Below are 18,627 nucleotides of genomic sequence, written 5' to 3' on the forward strand. Positions count from 1 at the left end.
TGTTGAACAGTGAATAGATGAGTGATCTAATTCTAAGGAAAGTTGAAGGCATGTGGCAGGAGGTTTGGGGGACAGAAGTTTACTTGGTTTTTAAAAGCGAGCAACCACAATCGATGGTCTGTGAACAACGTTTTGTGTGGATGTGACAGCAGGACTGCTCAGGCCACCTAGTTGCCAGCCTGAACCTGAGGCTGACACGTGGAGATGGGCAGAGCTGAAACCATCAGAGAAAAAGGAGCCCTACGTGAACTACGTCTGATCACAGTATTTACTGTGGACCTTTCTATTACATAAGCGAGCATCTGTTTTATTTAAAAGCCAGTTTGTGTTGGGCTTTCTATTCCAAATTCAGAGAGACACATTGAGAAACCAGTAACCAGAAGCAGTGAGGCAGTAGGGGCTAAGAGTGAACAGAAGCCACACGTAAACAGGAGCAGAGCACAAGGCCGCGTGGGCAGAGCCTGCACCTCCCAGGCACTGTGCTGTCACGGGGTCACGGACGGGAAATGGGGCAGACAGATCTCTGCCCTCAGGGCGCTCACAGTCTAGCTGGGGGTGGGAAACAGGAAGGGGGACAGACATCATTTTGGATAGTGATGAACACCTTAAACAAAATCATACAGGAAGAGGCTACTGCTTTTACTAGAGAGCTGGAGAAGCCTTCTCCACAGAGGTGACATTGGATCTGTGACCTGAATGAGGAGGAGAGGTGAGCAATCTAAAGCTCTGGATAAAAATCTTTCTAGGTAGAGAGAGAGCAGCACTTTCCCAGAAGACATAAAACAGATGACAGAGTGGAAACTCTTTAAGGACTTTAATGTGCATATAAATCACCTGGCGATCTGGTTAAAATAAAGATTGAGATTCAGTGTTCTGGGGTGAGGCCTGAGATTCTGTATTTCTAAGGAGCTCCCAAGCCATGCCAGTGTTTCTGGTTTCTGGACCATAGTTGAGGTAGCAAGGCTCTGCAGAATTGCTCCCCAAAGTGTGGTCCACAGCCTGGTCCTCTAAGAAATTTAAAGTTTCTTTGAATATCTTTATAGCAATTTAACACTGATACAACATCCATGCATGTAATCATTTTACTGGTAATTCATTTGAAGTGCATAGGTCAGTGATATATTGGAAATTAAAAACAAAAAACAAAAAACCTGACCCTTCTCAGGTAGATGGAGTAGCCCTGCACTAGAGCTTAGAGGGGCTGCAGCTGGAGGGAGCTGAACTAGCTCCTAAATCTGCAGAGAAGCTGGGGGCCAGTGAAAACCTAGCACGATGGAGAACGGAAGTAAAATGTCAGGTGCACAACATAGGGATTGGAGCAGTCACCATCACCACCACCACCACTACCACATGCGTGCACACACACACAGCTTCCATACAGAACTCCTAGCAGCCTGGCATCAGAAGTCCTCTCTAGACTCATCAAATGACCCTGAGCCAAGAATTCCTCATTCTGGAATGTAGGGGCTCCTAAGTGTAAGGCTGCCCTCTCAAAAGTGAAGCACAGGGGTCAACAAGGCGTCCCGTGTGTGCAGAACCTACAACTGTTCATTGCCTCTTTATTATATAGATCAGAACATTAAGGATCACCAGACTTTCAAGGAACCAATTTAAACAACTATTACCAGCAGATGGAAAGCAAGATAAATAGGGACAGGGCTGTGCTGAATCATAATTATGGTAGAATTGCAGAGACTAAGAAAACCTGGTCTCTAGAGCTATGTCCTCTGAAATGTTCTTCCATTATTCTCTGTGTGCTCGTGGTATAGCCAGAAAGATGTCACATTTCTCAGTGAGTTTCACCTATGAAAGCTTTTAGTTGCAAATACAGAAGACCCACGTCAAACACTTTGAAGAAGTAAAGGAGATTTATTGGCTCATATAAATGGAAATATAAGACAGGGAGTGGGCTTCAGGTGATATGTGATACAGTGACCCAGTGATGGTCTGAAAAACTCAGTTTCTTTTCTCTATTCTTTTGCCATCACAAAGGAGGGATATTACCTAAAAGATACTGTGTGACTTGAACCAGTCCTTCTCATTATCATTATCATTGCTTATTTATCTTCACTTTTGTTTGGACAATTGACTTATACCCTTGTAGTATGCACTTTGCAGGAGAAAGATTCCAGAAGGTCATAATAGCTTGCATAAACGAGTCAGATTCTGGATCGGTATTTGATTGTGTTCCACTCATAAAATAACCTGGTCCCAATGCCTTCTCCCAGGATTTCCTCACTGCACCAGAATTCTGTGGGTACAAAAGCAGATGAAGTCAAGGTCAGATGGTCACGACCTCCCAATGCCCTTTCTTTTTTCCTCAGGGAGATGAGACCCAATTAGACACACTGTAGGTTTCAGTGCCTCTGTTCTTCTATAAACAGTTTGTTATATGAAGAGAGACAGATTACTCTACATGTTCTCAAGAGAGATAATTTTTACATTTTTCTCATGCCTGACATTCTCTCTCAGCCTTTCCTTCCTCCTAATGGATTTCTTGTAGACACACATAAATTTGTTATCCTAACATTCTTTTCTCTTCTCTTCATCCTCTTTTTTAAAAAATCTTGTCTGTTTCCAACAGATTAGAGAAGTTAAAGATTGTTTAAAATGATCTCCTTTTTTTCTAACTTTGGAGAAGCTGAAAAAATCGTGTCCCAACTCTTCTTTTATTTGAGAAAGTAGAGGCCTATTGAAACCTTACAGCCAGTCAGCCCACACTGATTGAATATAAAACCCTTTCTGCAAACTATAACAAATAAAAAATGCATATTTGTTATATATTAGCTAACCCTTAGGCAGAAGGAGGTGCAAACATGTCAACTAGTTTCCATTTAAATAAAGCATTATTAATGAGTCACATCTGGTAAAAGGTATGGAAATGGTCCATCGTCCCACAACTGGAGTTCCTCCAAAGTCATTTAGTCCTTGGAAAAGGATCTGGTGATACAGTGCCGACCCAGGAGCCCTGCAGTAACATCTACCAGCGAGGGATGGGGAGGGACTGCCTGCCCCACTGTTAGGGAAGCAGAACAAAGACTGTGTCCTTGGGAGGCAACTCTGTATCTTGATGGATCCAACACAGAATTTCCAGGAGCTATCTTTCCAGCAGACATGAAAGGTGTTGAGTAGACAAATTGGGCCTTTCACTAGTTTTAGAGTTTTAGAGGAGCTACAAATGTCAAATAATATTATGTACTTCACTGATATTTGTACTTGTTAAATTATAATAAAAATAATTCTAGCCTATCCCGGAAGTCCTCAAAACATTTTCCCCTTAGCAAAAGGGTCTGAACGTCACTCCAGTTTGAGAAAAATAAATTGTGGTGCAGAATACCTCACTGGGAAGACAGCTGGGATGCAGACAACGTGCCTGGTTCCTTCATCTTTAGATCCCGGAGCCTGTGCTGGACAGGAAGTAGGAGGAACTATTAACCTACACGTGTGGAGTGAGTTTCAACACACCCCGCTGAAAAGAGCAGGTCTACTTAATCTGTTTTATACTGTGGCTTTCTCTGTAAGATTTTACTTCAGTGGAAAGAACATTTTTCAAACCAGTGCAAAATACCACACTGCATTGTTACTTCTAGAAAGTCTTGGGTCCTCTGGGTTAGAGTAAGCAGAAGAGAATGAAGCAAAATATACGAGTTTACTTCAAAAGGAGGTGCTCCTGGGTAGAATCATCCTCAAATGCTGGACAATTTGATGGAAGAAGTAATGCAAGCCAAATGCCTATTTGTCCTCTGATGCATGACCATTTAAAGTGGCATGTACAATTTGCTTTGTTAAATGAGACTACAACAACAGTGTCTTTTTAGCCAAGGTAGAATCCTTTGTTTTAGCTTCATTTACATACTTGCAACAAACCGTGATGATCAATTCCCTAAACTTGCCTCTAATTCAGTGTGATGGGCTCTTTCCTTATGGTTCGATAGAATAAATATCATTTTACGTTTTAAGACCCTCAGAATATCTTCGGTAGCTAGTTATGAAATCATTCTCCTTCTATACTTTTCCTATCAGTTAGCATTTCATGCACATTATTTCTTTTGCATTTCTGAATGACTAGTTTTGGAAAAAGACAAATGGAAGTGCTTTGCTGTTCAAAGAGGAGGAATTCTTTGAAATTTCTAAGCAATAAGAGAATCCTTTCTGAACAGGATGCCTGGAGATAACTCTATGACAAGAACACAAAAGTTACATAGATGAAGAACTCATTCTTGAATTCATGTATTTATCCTGTTTTATGTGAGCACTAGGTATGAAACATTTTGCTAGGTTCTCAGGATGCAGTGGTGATGGGGGCCCTGCTCTGGAGTAGTTTATGTTCTAAATGAAAAGAGAAACATTGCATATATAAGTATATAAACTAAATATATAATTACAAAGTAGGATGCACACTAGGAAGCAAATGCATAGATGAGAATGTATCTCCCTGAGTTTATCCTAATTTGTCGGAATCCTGGAGTAAAACCCACGCTGTTCACTGAAACATGAAAGATGGCAGGCTTGAGCAGAAGAGTCATGGATCCATTTTATGTAATCTAGGTTTGAGACAGGCATACAGGGAAGTCAAATAAACACTCAGACAGAGAAGTCTGGATTGAAGATAGCAGCTTAGGAATCTTTAACCAATAAACAATAAGCTAGAGGTGAAAATGAACTTACTTAGGGATAGTGGTAAAAAGAAAAGAGGGCCTATCACTGAGTCTTGAGGAATTCCATTTAAAGATTAGGGAGAGATTAGTTGGCAAAGAATATTGAAGAGTGGTCTGACAGCAGAGGCAGATCAACCTTGCAGTTCATAAAGGTGAAGCTTCTGGGTCCTTCTCTTACCTGGGAGGAGCCCTAGCAATGGGATTACATGGTCATATATTTTTGTAGAATTTTCAAAAGAAAGATATTTTTGTTTTGCCTTTCTTTAAGCAGAGCCCCCAACTGTATGAGCTTCAGGTCCCACACATCTGCCCCTAACTAAGAGGAAGGAAAAAAACCAAGAGAAAGTGATTGCCTGGAATTACAGAGGGGAGTGTATCTGCAGAGACAAGGAATAGGAGGAGAGAAATGTAGCCATGGGACTTAGGTAGTAGGAGGTCACTGGTGTCTCTAGCCAGACAGGAGCCTGTTCAGTGCTGCGATGGGACAGGAAGCCAGACACACTTGGTTGATTTAAAGAAATTTAACAGTGAAGGAGAGGGTAGAAAGTGTGGTGACTGGGGAGAGATCGACTGGGAAGGAAGGTTATTTATTTATTTCTTCCCTCCCTTCCTCCTTCCCTTCTTTCGTTCCTTCCTTACTCCCTCCCTCCCCTTCTCTTTCTTTCTCTTTTTCAAGTTGGAGAACCTTGAGAGTGCTGATTGAAAGGTTACACAAGATAGAGATGCGTTGAAGAGACAAGGGCAAAATCAGGTGGAATGAGTTTTCCCTTTATCCTATCTTAACTTTCCTTTTCCAGAGATCCAGAGGAAATGAATATCCATAGAATCTGGATACATCTAGTCAGGGTTTTTATTTCCCTGTCGGAAAATCTACATTGATTCGCATGTTTGTGAAAGCACAAGGGTCCTCGGGCTGAAGACACTCTCTCTACCCAGGCACTGAGCTCACTTTACTCAGCTCCTAGTCATTTGCAGGCAAATGTTCTATTTTGCAGCTTTCTGAAAATATCCATTTAAAAACTCAAAACCAGTTTCCCTCTGAAGCCTTGTGTATTTTATATATATAATTGTATAAATTATATATATATAAATTGTATAAATGTATAAAATAAATTGTGTTTTCCCTTAAATACTTGGTGAATGTTGTAGACATACAAATCGATTTTTAAAGACAAACCAAAAAATTACGGGTCTGCCAAAGAAAAATAGATCTTTAATTCAGATTATTTAAAAAAATTCTTTTAAATATTTTAAGTTGGGCTTCTGAGTATCCTTTGATATACATTTTCATATCCAACATGTGTTGAAAAAGGGAGCAATTTTCTTCCACAGGGAAGATTCCTGGGATTGAGGATATCAGAAAGACAATCTTAAATGGCATAAAATAGAAATTAATGTTTCTCCTGGCACTATGCAATTCTAAATCTTTTCGCCACACTTCTGTTGTTGTTGGCTTGTAATCGTATCATCGGTCTAAGAATGCACGTTGATGTATTAAAAGTTACTTTTTAGGAAGTGAGATTATCCCCGCCCCCATGCATCCTCATCAGAGGGCTTCTCATCACCATCTCGTGCCACCTTAATAAGCTACCGGAGAGCAGTCCGTGTGTGTATGTGTGTATGTATATATATATATATATATATATATATATATATATATATATATATATATATATATATATAAAGTCCACACAACTAGGAATAGAGGCTGCCAGTTCTCCCAGCTTGCCAGATTCAGCAAATAAAAATATAGTCTGTCCAGGTAAATCCGAGTTTCAGATAAACAACGAATAGTTTTTCAGCGTAAGTACATGCGAAACATTGCATGGGACACACCTGTCCAAATTAATGCTTCCTTTTCATTTGACACTCACATTTAACGGGGCTTTTCCCCAGCAACCTCACGGAGCCCACTCCCCAGACCCTCCGCCGAGCGCCCCCGGAGCTGGTTTAAAGCCCCGGGCGGCTGGCTGGGCCGCGCCCCCTGATTGGCCGAGGCGCGCCCGCCGCCCCGCCGGCCGCAGGCGTCACGCAGCCCCGGCGGCCCCGGCCCCGCCGCCGCAGCCCCGGTCGGCGCAAGTGCGGCGCGCCCAAGGGGAGGGGGCGCGGCGGAGAGCGTGGCTGGCGTCTGGCCGCCGGCGGCCGGGCGGGATTAAGTTTCTCGGTTGCGCGGGAGCGTCCGTGCGCGTTTATCCCGAAGCTCCTCGTCGGGCCGTTACTTCAGGACAGGAGAGAGAGAGAGAGCGTGGGCGAGGCGAGGCTTCCCGAGGCCCCGGCTCCCCAGCCCTCCGCCCCTTTCGCGCCCCCGCCCGGGGAGGCCGCCGCGAGCCGGGTAAGCGGCGCCGGGGCCCGGCCCGGGAGACCGGAGCGCGCCCCCGCGCTCTGCGCGCGCGCCGGCCGGGAAGGTATGCGGGCGCCCGGGGCTTGGCGCGCGGGGCGGGCGGGAGGCAGGAGGGGTGCGCTCGCTCCACCCCGGGGGGCCCGGCGCTGCTGGGACGCCAGTGCTTCTCTGGCTATTGAAAAGGATGAGGTCTGGAAGTTTCCTTTGCCATCGTCCTGGTCCTTTCAGCCACCTCCACCCCCCACCCCATTTGCTCTTGTTGACTCTAAATGGTTGAAAAGTTTCGTTTCTTTTCCTTTGCCTAAAGAGGCATAGTCAGCGTGCTGAGGAGGGGGACCCCGGGCCGGGCACTCCGTGTCACGGGCGCCTGTTGCTTTTCGCTGTGGTGGCCGCGCCTCGGGCCGGACGCCCCTCCCGCTTTGTGCGGGGCCGCGCTCTGCGGGCTGGGCAGGGGGTGGGGAGACGCGCCCCCCGCCTGGCGTCTCTCGCCTCGGCGCCGGGGCACCCGGCGCGCGCAGCTCACTGGTACCCGCCCCCGCCTGCTCCCCTCCCCCGGGCGCCTGTGCCCTTTCATCCGCTGTCCCTGTTGGTAGGAGCATTCTGCTCTCGCTTCCCCCTCTATCCCCCGCACCCCCCTCCGCGCAGACGGGCGCCTTTGTCTGCGATTTCGCAGCCCCGGGATGCCGGATGTTTCTAGGGAAGCGCTATTCGGGAAACGCTTTGTGTCTCGGGGAGGGTGTGTGTGTGTCGGCCGTGGTGTTGGTGTAAATTTTTGCTGGCTTTCTTTGCAGAGGCACAAAGGCTGAGCTATTCTTTCTTGCAGATCCCGTGGAATTTCAAGCTGGGACTGCGGAGAGGAGGAGGGGCCCGGCGAGGGCGGGAGGTGGCTGCCGTCGCGCAGTGACCGGGGGCGAGTCGGGGGCGGCAGGACGTCTGCATCCATCTGGGAGGGTGGGGCTCCTGAGGTTGCTACTTTGGGGTTGAAGCCGGGTATGAGCGCTGTGTGCCTTGGGTAGAGTGGGTGCGGGTGGCGGCTAGTGTTTCATAGATAAGAGGACCTTGACTTCGCCAGCCTGGGAAGAAATCTCTGCATGTTCTTTTGATGTCAAGAGAGGAATAATCTGAAAAGTGACAAGACTCTGTTATCCAGTATTGGACAGCTGTGGCGTAAACATCCCTTTTGTTTTTCCTTAGACATTCCTCACTTGGGTTACCTTTTATAGAATAAATAACACCTAATCTGAAAAATTTACGAGGTGATGGTGTGGGGTTTTGGGATTACATGTTGAATTTGGGTATAGGTGACTACCATGAACTTTTTGTCATCTAAATTGGTATAATATATACTTTAGCCCCTGGTAGAATTTAGGTAAACAGTTGGATTTAAAAACCCAACAAAACTTGAAGTTCCTTGGCTTGAATTCTGATATAATGCAAAGATCCGGATGGATGCACCTGTGCCCTTGCCTGAGGGAGGGGCTGAGAAGGGTTCCAGCTGGTGGGGATAATCCTGCCTGGGATGCCCAAATTTCCTGCTTGCTAGTGGGCCAGTGTACATATGGGCGGGTCTATCTAGACTGGGCTGTGTCTCCCGCCAGCGCCAACCTCAGAGTTCACATTAAGATCCTTAAAAGCAGGGGTCTGTAAACTTAAAGGCCATGGGAGCACAGCCACACTCATTCCTGTTGTCTGTGACTCATTCTTAACTGTTTGTGGCTATAGTTGCAGAGTTGAGACAGAGATGGGAGAGCCTTCAAAATCTGAAAAGTTTACTATCTTACTCTTTACAGGAAAAGTTGCCAATCAAGACCAGGCTTTAAAAATACTGCTTCCATACTCCCTTTTGTGATGGGTGGATTGTTTAATTTCATTGCCCTTTAGGTCCTGTTTCTGATGTCCTGTGAACTGGAAGACTATTCCTGAGTAGGTGAACAAATTCAGTTAATGTTTTGGATTTTCTTATTTCCATGTTTCACTTTCAGAAAATGTCTTAACTTTTTGGTATCTTTCTTTTTGAGACTCTAAGATAAAGTGGAGTTTCTGACTAGCAGAAATTGTGCATTTAGTTATTTAAGTTTCATATGGATAGCCGTATCTCAGGGTGTTCTGTAGTGGGTTCTGATGACTTCCGGCTCCTCTGTTAACTTGAACAGGTTTGAGAATTACAGCTTTGCCTATATAGGTAGAGTGAGGCAGGAGTTAGGGGATGTCATAGGTTCCTTTCCACAGGCAAGTTGTCACTTAAGCAAAGCTAGTTTGGGGACCATTTGACTCTTCACCACTCTTCTTACCTACCTCATTTGCTAAAACAAACAAGAAACTGATGAAGTTTTTCTCAGCGTATTACTACCAGATCGCTCAGATGTGTACCATACCTCTGCATGTGTTCCCTTTCTTTCCTTGGCTCCTTGAGTATTTCTTTTCCCCTCCCTTGTTTCTGGTTTTCTTTCTCCCTTGAACACACCCTTCATTTTATCACCTGGGTCCCCTGACTTGTTGCTTGGGAGGGAGAGGTGTCAGTCAGTTTTTAGTGAGCTCCAAATTCCTATCATGTAGACATTGTCCTGTCGATCAGGGAGTAGAGGCTGTCCCCAGAGGTCAACTATATCTCTGCAAGATATGGTACTTAGAGACATTCGTGGAAATCCTTGAAATATAATTTTGCATTGATTGAGACTTTTAGCCTTTAGCTGCTCTGGTGGGGAAGCTTGGCTTTACAAAGAAGTGAACCTCTTGTTCAGAGTGAAGATTAAGGGATTTAGAAGCTAGGAAGTAACAATGAATTGCCTGGAAGATAACTGTCCTGAGTTACAAGCAGATTATTTTCTCCAGATTACATCCCAAGCCTGACATCATAGACTTGACTCAGGGTGAGTTGCAGGTTGGCTCCATTTTGTATATTTATAATACACACCCAACACTCTGTGATTTTCATTAATGTCTTCAGGCAGGTTAATATATTGGACTGGAAATGTCCCCATACATGCTAGAGCAAATGACACATCTGACAGCAAAAGATTCTGTGACCCAAAGTAAAGAAGCAAAACAACTTCCCAAAGAATTCAGGACTGCTTGATGGTGCATTTGAATGACGATATGTCACCAGTTACATTTCCCAAACAATTATAAGTGCTTTTGAAAACATGTTAGACCTAAAGTAGGAATTCATTTGATGTTGTTAATATTGTTGCATAAATTATCAACCCCATATTTATAACAAGAAAGGTATTATTTTCTCTTGTAAATTAGCTTCGTGGTTAAAAGAGCATCAATATAAATACGGTTGGTAAATGATGTTTAGTATGGTAAAGCTGATATGCTACAATTAAATAATTTTAGTGGGGTTCCATGTGGGTGAATAAGAATAAGGAGAGGAAGAACTGTTTGTAGATAGAGGAAACTCCTGCCATTGCTTGCCTCTGAGCCACTTCCATGAAGACCTGTCGTAGTTACTCATTGACTGGATAGTAACAGATGGATGAGGAGGTAGGTTGTACTGGGTTAGGCGCGGGGGAGAATACAAAATAAATAGACCGTTCCAGAAGCTCACTGTCTTAGTTGCAAACATAGATACACAGAAGAAAGAATAAAAAGGTTTTACATGTAGTAAAAGTTACAGAGATTCAAAGAAATGAGCCATCAGCACAGGATTGCTTGCTGGCAGCTTGATGACCGTCTGCTCCCTGTGTCTTCACGAGGTCTTCCTGTGTATGTCTGTGCCCTAGAGGGACCAGTCATATGAAATTGGGGACCACCCCACTGACCTCATTTAACCTTGATTACCTCTTTAAAGACCCTGTCTCCCCAAATAGTCAAGTTCTGAGGTACTGGGGGTTAGGATTTCAACGTATGAATGTTGGAGTGCAACATAATTCAGCTCATGACAAATTCTTACAGAGTTAGGTTGTTAACTGGTGAGACCTTGCAGAATTGGACTGGTTCAGGGTAAGGGAGGGAGGTCATGTGGGAGGCTGTTGTGGTATAACTAAGCATGATTGTGATAATTTGATGTTTGGAAAGAGAGGGAAACTGCTATTTGAGAAAAAAAGGTATTTTATCTTTGGCCTGAGGCTACTTGTTTTCTTTCCTCTGATGTTCACTGGGAAATTGATCCTTTTTGTGGACAGAGCATTAGTTTTCTTTTTTAAGTATTTCATAAAAGCATTAATTTTAAAATCTTTCTTCTGTGTCAGAAAATGAGTAAAACCTTAAATTCAGCAGAGATGAAATGTTATAAACATCTCATAATGGTTTTGGAATTTGACCACAACAGCATAATTCATTCTTTAAATTACATTGACCTAAAAACTGTAGGCATATCCTATGCTTGCTTTGTGGACAAATATTTGGCATAGTCTTTTTTTCCCCAGAAATTTCTCCCCTTTTTGGAAAAAATATAATTTAAAAAGTAATTTATATTCTATATCATAAAATAATGAAACCTTTTTTAAATGTTGAAATTATATTTGTTGAGTTAGAGAAGTGTTAAAACTTCTTGCAAATTTGGCCAGTTGAGTTAAAAAAAAAAAAAGGTGAAATGCCACTTAAATTCTTGCTTTTTTTTCTTGCCTGTGGTGGTGAAGATTGTTTGGTCTAGGGAATTGTTATCTTCATCTTTTTAGTTTTATTTATATCTGCAAAATCAACATTCATTGTTGTTTTCTTGTAAATCATTCTACTTCCAGATCTGAGGTGCTTTAAATAAACACAGGAGGGGAAAGTGAAAAAGAAAACATTTGTAAGAAAGGAAAAAACAGAAACATCAGCTACCAAAAAGGAAAAAAAAAACCAAACTGAAACTTAAGGAAAAACCTATTTAGATTGTGCTAATGATTTAATGTTGATAGTATGAGTACATTTGGGATACTTTTCATTTACTCTGTTGCTTATGCTTTAAAACCATAGTTATAGTAATATATGTAAAGTAATTATTTCTTTTAGTAACTTTTTTGATGATACAGAAAGCACAAATGAAACAATGGATGGCCTAGATAAGTGCAAGAAAGCAGAGAACTTAACCTGTAATTCTGGCACCTAGGTATCATCCTCCCCAAAGAACACAGATATTTTGTCAGGTGAGGATGCTTAACTTAACTTTGATAAACAAATGAACAAGTAGAGCTGTTGATCAGTAGTTCACTAATTGCCTGTTTTCTCAGTGAGGATAATATGATCTAAGATTATTAAACATCCATATATTTGAATTGACATTAATAGCATCTGTTTGAACCATTGTCTCTTGACTCTTTGAGAAAGATAATTTGTGGCACATGGGGCGCTGGTGGGGCTTGCATTTTTAAATTTTGATGTCTGCTTAAAATTCAGTGTTCCACGGACTCCTGGTCAATTTTGGAGTAACTTTCCATTATGTAATTAGGTGGCCCCTAGCGTGCCTTGCTTCAGGGAACAGACTCTAGAAAACGTCATGGGAGTCTGTTATCCTGTCTGTGCGCATAAGACAACACTGAACTAGCAAAGCTGCAAGGATAGAGCCCTAAGTATCAAAGGTTAGTCTACAATTTAGAAGATCCTCTCTGATCTCTGCAAGGTGTGCCCAATTTCTCTTAAAGGTAAAAAATGGTCAGTGTTCCCCCCACCCCAGTCTTCTAAGGGTTTTTCATTTTAATACGTTGAGCACGAAGTCTGCCCCTGGGCATCATTTATTTTCTACTGTAGCGCTGGAGGGGCCTCAGCTGTAGGATCCCGTGGAGTTTTGCCTGACACCCTCCCCCTCTTTTCCATCACATTCACGGTTTTCTTGGGAGTAGTGAAATGTAGTCATCCTGTTCCCTTTTAGAAAAATACAGATTTATTCTGATAAAATCTGCTGTATGTATCTGTGTACATAGATATGTACGTATATTCAGGATCAGACTAAGTCACGAGGTATTTTTAGATCTATTTTGTGGCTGAGGTAGGAAAACAAAAGAAGAAACAGCCCCTGGGCCTGGATTACCGCTCCGTAGGCAGCTCTGGTTAAGTTCAGTGAACATCTTTTGGGTGCTAAACTCAGGACATTTAGACTCTGCCCTTTTCTCCAGGAGCGGGGACATACTGTGGAATGTTCATTGAGGTGTAATTTATAGTTCACGTGCGGTAACCTGCACGTATTCAGAGTGTACAGTTTGTTGAATTTTGGCCCCTGTGAAACCATCCTCACAGTCCAGTTGGTGAACGTATCCAGTCCCCCCGCAGTTGTCCTCATGCCCCTTTGTGATCCTTTCCCTGCCTCTCCTCTTGCCCATCCTGAAGGAATTACTGATCTGCTTTCCTATCACCACGGATTAGTGTGCGTTCTGTAGAGCTTTAAGTAAATGGAATTGTAAGATGGTCCTCTCTTTTTGCCTGACTTCTTTCACTCTGCGTTTTAGGGTTCACCCATGCTGCCAGTGCTAATGGTTCATTGCTGTTTGCTGCTGAGTGCTAGTGCATTTATGAATTTACCCTTCAGAGTTTTTAAATAGTTTAGAATTCTCTTATACTTCGTATGTTTTGTAGAGTACTTGTTCTTGGTTTCACCTATGTTGTGCCAGATATTTTGTATTTGTTTTATTCAGTCCTCTTAAATTCATGCCCCCTTTGGATCCATGTAAAATTTAAATACCCTTAGTTAATGTTACTTGAAGTTTCAAAATATGTAAGTCTTACATTTTAAAAAATTCTGGTGATTGTAAAGAGATTTAAAATTTTTCTAATCTTTGAAGATACCAGGTGATTAAGTAAAAAAAAAAAAAAAAGTCACATGAGCACTGAGGCTTTCCACTAGCTTTTGTATACTACCTTGTGAAGTCAGTTTCAGCCCAAAGCTTTAGGTTCAGACTGCTTGTCTAATTCTCCTGACCCACATGCATATTTTTTGTTGTTCTTGTAATTTTTGATAGATTTATCAGTCCCTTCTTGTGACAAATTTGTATGACAATCATGCAGTGAATTGAATAACAGAGAAGTAATTTGGTGTCTGAATTATCCAAGTAATTGTCATTTGGTGTTTGTTACACCTAAGATTATGCAACGTACTAAGAGTTGGAGAGGGGGGATGATCATTGCATTGTGAAAACATGTTATTCTCTCTGGGATCATTCAGATTTCTCAGGCATTTTTAACATGTGTATGTTTGTCTTTACTTTCTGATCACATGATTGAAATTAAGTGGCTAAATGAGCAAAAACCACAACCCCCAGAGCAATGCCATTTAAAGCAGATGTGTGCTCCAGATTATTACAAAAGTAAAAGTTGGTGTATAATCTTAATTTTAATAGCTAGTCCTTTGAGTACCATAGTAAAATACAGTTCACAAATGTAGTGAAATAGTAGATGAGTTAGTTAAGAAGCAAATAGGCATGTTTATTGAAAGAGGCTAAGACCTTTTACATTGTTTTCAGAGAGAAAATACCAGTTGTCATGATTGCCCTAGTGAGTCCTATGGAATTACATAGGGTAACTAAATAGTAAGGCCTATTACAGTGATCTCTGAATTAGTAATTAGGGGATTGAATTGGTCCGTGCTTATTTATCTCATCTGGCTGTCGTGTTTGGGTAGGGTAGTATTAATTTGGACTTCTTTATATAATTTTCCATTATCTGAATAACTTGGAATCTTGCCAGCAAGATGTAACTTGTCATCTCTCTGGCTGACCTCCCTCCGTGTATCCTCAGCAGTAGAGATGACCACTGCGTGACAGGCTTATCCACTGATTTAGATAGTGACATCACTTTGCTGTCAGAGGGATACAGGGTTCTCTCTAGAGTTTTTAATACAGATTATGAAAAACACTGCTTTTATTATTGTGGGCAAACTTATCTCTTCTTGAGTGTATGTGTGTTTTAATGGAAGATCCAAAGGTGAATTTGTTTCGGTTTAGTATGGAGGTAAATAAAGGTCATCATGGCTGATTTTATATTTTTGGATATATTCTCCTCCGTAGATGTAGATATAATTTCATCTTGGAGCCTGCTGGAATATTTTTGATTCCACTAAGATTTTTAATTTATCCTCACAGGTGATTGATGTCTGTTTAAGATACTTTGGGCTTCCTCTATGTTTAATTTGACCTTATTAAAGTTATCCTCCATAAGTAATTTGTTTTCACGTTGGTGTAGGAACCAAAGTGTTGTCGAATAAACCTTCTTTAGTGTCATCTAAATAAACGGTAACTTCGCTAGCCTGCTGGCCATAGTGGGAATTTTGTGAGTATAGTACATGTTTAGAGTGATCAAGCATGAAGAGTCTTTATTTCTAGTTGATTTTTGCCCTAAAATAATTCTTACACATTACATTCTATTTTTAAATGTTCGTGTCCCCTAGGATTCCAACGTCAGTTCTCCCCTCTTGTTAATCTCTGCTTTCTTCCTGATTCGTCTCCTTTATCTTCAGCAACACCTTGAGGCCAGTGATTGCCTGCTTTTCTGTCTCCAAGTCCTTTTCTCCTTACATTCACATATGTGGTTGATTCATCCTTTCAACAAATATTTACTGAGTGCCTCCTGTGGGCCAGCCACTATTTATGGTGCTGGTGATACAGCTCAGTGTGGAAAAGGAACCAGTAACAATAAAAAATTCCGACCCTCGTGGAACTTAAGTTCTGTTATTTTCTTTTTCTCTTTCTGTTGTTTAAGCTCCTGAAGTCCCAATATTTCTAGCTTGCTCGATTAGAAGCATTGAAAGTCCGCCTCTGTGACTCATTTTCTCACGCTGCCTGCCCCCAGAACACCCCTAGTGGGCACTGATTCTTCTAATTCCCTCTAATGAATTCTGCCTGTATCTCCTTTTTTCCTGCCCCTGCATTGATCTTGGCTTACATTTTCTGACTGGGCTCTTTTAACAGCCTAATATCTAGTTATACTGTTATTAGTTATTTTCTTTTTTTGGTGAATTATTTCACTTATGGCTAGAATTGTTTTTCTAGAAAATAAATTTTAGGGACACCTCCCCCTTCCCCCCATCCCTGCCCCACGTATCTAAAATTCACTGTGAACCCCTGTGGGGCAAAGTTCCAAGGAGACCGTGGAAACATTGCTTTCCTTGCTTCTAGTTAGTGTGACAGCCCAGTAATACAGAGACTCATTGAGTTCTCTGGTTTCATTGCCTTAGCAGGGTCCTTCCCTTAGCAAGAGATGCCTTTCCTTCTCCTGGCTGTCCCTCACATTCTCCTAAGTTGTGCATCCTTCAGGACGATTTGTATCTCTGATTTTTTTCTGGCTCATTCTGACAGCATTGGATTCCTCTGTACGCCCACAGAATTAGCACATCATGTTGCAGTGCACTTTCTGTTTTCTACTGAGTGGAGACCTCACAAGCTTGGTACCTGGCTTTACTTTTGTTTTGCCATATGCCTCAGTGATGGAGGCAGATAGTACAGATTGGGAGGGGGGAGAGCAGCTGAAAGTTTATAGAATTTCAGGTTAATTTCTTAAATATGAAATTACGAAAATGAAATTGAATGTGAAATTGCATATTTATTTGTATGAGAATGGAGGTACCCTGCACAAGTATCTTCATGCTAAATCTGCCTGTGCCTTATGCCTAGGGAACCGTAAGTGCTGGTTTAAAACCTGCTAAAATACTGCTGTGTATATATATATAACATTTTTTTGGCATTGATTCTCTTAAAATTAGGAAGCAATATCAGTTAGCCATTTTGATGCTAGTAGCGTTGTGAATGATAATAATGCCTAGTGCTTCTGTAACACCTCCCCTTTTCTAAGCACTCCGACATACTTTATCTTAGGGGATTCTGTCAACTGAGTCACAAGAACAGTGACTCAGACGTAGTGAGTCTTAACTGTGTTTGCTGCTTCGGTGGGTGAAAGAAGACAGAGCTGGAGTTCTTCCTTTGCGATCAGATTTCACTTTGACGGGGAAATGATTCAGTTCTTCTGGACATCTGTGACCTCAGTCAGCACCCTGCTGCATCTCCTGTTAGCCTGGTGAATGCTAAGGAACTTTCTGGGCTTTCCAGATTGCCTTGTTGCCCGCCAGCTTTTTATCTTCTCCCTTGCAGCTTCCTCACCTGATTATTTCTTCTTTCTCTCCTGTTTGTGTCTTGCCATACATCAAACCTATTCCCTCTCCCTTTGTTTTCTCTGGTTGATAACTTAATACTTTTTGAATGTCAGTTCTTTGACTAAGCTGAATTTTGGAGTTTGCAGTTGTTGGGTTCGTTTCTACTACTTTGAAGTGTATTAGAGGGGGTGATTTCGGGGATCCTCAATAGTACTCAGTAGTACAAAAACTACATATGGTTTTCAGCCATGGGAAAGCTATTCTAAAGCCATGCACTTTATTGACTGCATAGGTAAGACATGGTGCAGTTTGCAAGTCCCAATTCAGAAATGATCGGTTTTCCCTTGTGTTAAGGAGTTACCCATTTAATAAAGCTGGTAAACCTCATAGCAAATCGGAAACAGCAGACACTAGTAGAAGACAAAATAATAATCACAGCAGCTTCTGTATGCCCATTGCTTCCAGACACTTTGCATACATCATTGTTAATGCTCACTTTACGGCAGCGCTCTGAGAGGTTAAGTGACTTGCCCAGGATTTCGCAACTGGTAAAATGGTGGAGTGTGTTTTCAAGGGAACTTTATAAAGCAGCCTGGGAACTCTGAAAGCATAGCTGCCTGAGGCTACTTAATCGGAAGGTAAATAACTATTTTCTTTCCTGTAGTGCGATTTGGTGAAAAGGACTTGGCTTTGATGCCATTCAGACCTGGATTGGCTTTTAATGTTAGCTCTGTTACTCGCAGGCTTCATGAATGTGAGGGGGAACACTTTCATCTTTCTGAGCCTCAGTTTTCTTACTTGAAAATGGGTATATCTCATGCAGAGCTGTTCGTAGGATTAAAGGAAAATGCATGTTTGTGAAGCACTTCTGGTCTGTTAAAGGAGACTAGGATATGTGAAAGCCATTTCAAAATGGTTTCATTTCAAACAGTGAAAATAATGCTGGTTCACTGTCTAAAAACCTCACTTGTGGAGACTATCTTATTCCCTGGAAGAGTTATTATTATAGTATATGCCGTAGCCGCTGCTTTTTATATGCAGTTTTATTATTGGTTGTTACTGAATAGCATTTTTAAAAGTCTTCAGTGATGAGCTGTTGCTTTAGTTTGTGGATTACAACCAGGCCTTTTTATGTTTTGTATAATGTTTTAAACATTCCAATGGTGAATATATATTTGGAAACCTTTGCCACTTGAATAGAGTATTTGGTGGTGAATTTGTACCTGAGGAATGAAGTTGCTTTTTTTGTTTTGATCAACAAGATGACATGGAAAACTACACACTTTGTTGTTTAGATAATCTAGTCAGGGTATATACCCAATCTGAAGACTGAATCAGATGACTGAAGTTTTTTAAGCCTATTATATCTTTCTTCTTCTCTGTTCTCAAATCCTCTTGAAGCTGAATTAAGATTACTTTTGGCTGAAACATTCAGACAATTGTTGATATTTTATTATCTAGATTTTAGGACCCCCATATAATAATGGCTGTAGAAATATGATTGCTTAATAAAGATTTGAGTTATGTGAGCTTGGGGAAGTACTGATCTCTTTGACCTTCTACTTCCATCGTGGTAAATTTGGTGTTAGTAAATTGTTACGGGAAGAGTAAAAGCTCAAAAAATT

At 41.8% G+C, this 18,627-nt stretch overlaps 1 protein-coding gene across 15 annotated transcripts in view; it reads left to right on the forward strand.

Annotated features, from left to right (window-relative positions):
* MPDZ (multiple PDZ domain crumbs cell polarity complex component) overlaps nt 1–18,627 on the forward strand; it is a 370,677-nt gene that overhangs the window by 217,969 nt on the left and 134,081 nt on the right. For 9 of the 15 annotated variants that reach the window (XM_074361561.1, XM_074361565.1, XM_074361563.1 and 6 more), the window contains exon 1: nt 6,690–6,990. The exons of 1 other annotated variant lie outside the window; for it this stretch is intronic. The gene's annotated coding sequence lies outside the window, so the exon portion shown is untranslated. Of the gene's footprint in view, nt 1–6,686; nt 7,064–18,627 lie in introns of those variants that run through there. 5 more of the 15 variants (XM_074361556.1, XM_074361560.1, XM_074361562.1 and 2 more) reach the window with 3 other exon arrangements.

Source organism: Camelus bactrianus, chromosome 4, assembly GCF_048773025.1.
Source record: "Camelus bactrianus isolate YW-2024 breed Bactrian camel chromosome 4, ASM4877302v1, whole genome shotgun sequence".
Taxonomy (NCBI): Eukaryota; Metazoa; Chordata; class Mammalia; order Artiodactyla; family Camelidae; genus Camelus; species Camelus bactrianus.